Source organism: Nicotiana tabacum, chromosome 13, assembly GCF_000715075.1.
Source record: "Nicotiana tabacum cultivar K326 chromosome 13, ASM71507v2, whole genome shotgun sequence".
Classification (NCBI taxonomy): domain Eukaryota; kingdom Viridiplantae; phylum Streptophyta; class Magnoliopsida; order Solanales; family Solanaceae; genus Nicotiana; species Nicotiana tabacum.
The window spans coordinates 113,378,071-113,379,718 of NC_134092.1; the positions used below are offsets into that span (position 1 = coordinate 113,378,071).

Below are 1,648 nucleotides of genomic sequence, written 5' to 3' on the forward strand. Positions count from 1 at the left end.
TAATATTTTCTTTTATTATCTTGTGTAAATACTATCTTTTATATATATATATATATATATATATATATATATATATATATATATATATATATATATATATATACAAAGATGTACGTAAAGCTCTAGACCCGGCTCCCCAATGTCTCTTGTTTCACAAGAATCAAAGACATACTGATATGAAATGCCATTTTTGTGATTAGAAGGGTCACAAGATCGCAAATTTCTTCAAGTTTAAGGTTTTTAAAGAGAAGCAAAAGGGTGATCTAGGTGATTCTGCTTATATTTACGTAGAAGCTAATTTTGTTGATGCACCAAAAGATACTTGGTGGTTAAATAGTGGTGCAGAACGATGTAAAAGCTAGATAGAATTATTTTTAATTTAGAGAACTTTATAGAATTATTCTGTATTTAGCGAAAGTACAGATGATGAAGTACTCTTCTCTCTATGGTAAAGTTCAAAAACTAAAAAGTGAGAAAGGAAAATTTAAAACTATATGGCACTTAGAAAAGAAGTAGGGCTAGGAGGCACTGTAATGTCTACTATCCCTTCTACCATCAGTATAACTTTATTCAATGAAGGGCGAAGTGATGGTTCGTCTTGAACGCACCCGATGCTTATTTTCACCATTTTCTCAAATTTTCTTCTCTCAACCTCCTCATCCCCGACCAGTTTTCCTAGCTCTCCTTCCTCAAAGAAACTGTAAACCCAATACTCAAAAATCGACTCATCTTCAACAAGGGTCCAATCATCACTGTCACCAAAACTATAAACATCTGCTTTCACTGTCACTGGCAGTTTTCGGTGCCATTCTGGTATGACATAGCCTCTGGTCCCTCTTACCCCTGTGTAGGTTCTTGTTTGATCTTTCTTTAAGAGCTTGGCCATTCCAAAGTCAGATATTTTAGCACAAAAATGATCATCCATGAGTATGTTCTGAGGCTTTATATCATAATGGATGATTTGTGTGTCACATTCATCATGCAAATATAGGAGGCCCCTTGCAATATCTCGAGCAATGCCACACCTTTCCTCCCACGTGGGCTATTTTTCTGGTGTGAAAAGTATGTCTGACAGTGAACCATTTCTCATGTACACATACACCAGATGCTTTCTTGATCCATCTAAGAAGTAACCAAGGAGGCGGACCATATTTCGATGATGTGTTCTTCCAATGATTTTCATTTTAGTTTGGAACTCTTTTTCCCCTTGTACCAATTCCTTGTCTAGTCTCTTAACAACTACCACTTTCTGGTCTTCTACCAATATCCCTTTAAATACTGTCCCAAATGCTCCTCTTCCTAACTCTTCTGTGAAACCACTGGTTGCCTGCTCTAGTTCGGCATAATTATGATTAGAATTGTAGAGCACAAAGTTGCCAGTGTCCAACATGGACGCTGAAGCAATGAATTTTGAGGGATTTATGATAGGGATTTCTTGGGCTTGTCCTACTTGCACAATGAGCCTTTGATGTTTGGCATATTTCGATATGTGTTGATATTACTTTACCCATGTTTTAACCACTTCTTGATGTTATTTGATCTTTAAAATGCCCAACATGGTTTAATTATTGGTTTTATGACTAATTGAGTTGTGTGTGGTGAATTAGGGTGTTTGGAGTACAAAAATATGAAGAAAAGGTGCTCTAGG

The 1,648-nt window shown here is 36.1% G+C and overlaps 1 pseudogene; it reads right to left on the reverse strand.

The window, feature by feature from the left end:
• Positions 1-490: 490 nt before the first annotated feature.
• On the reverse strand, positions 491-1,390 carry LOC142168306 (G-type lectin S-receptor-like serine/threonine-protein kinase LECRK3; annotated as a pseudogene).
• Positions 1,391-1,648: the final 258 nt, after the last annotated feature.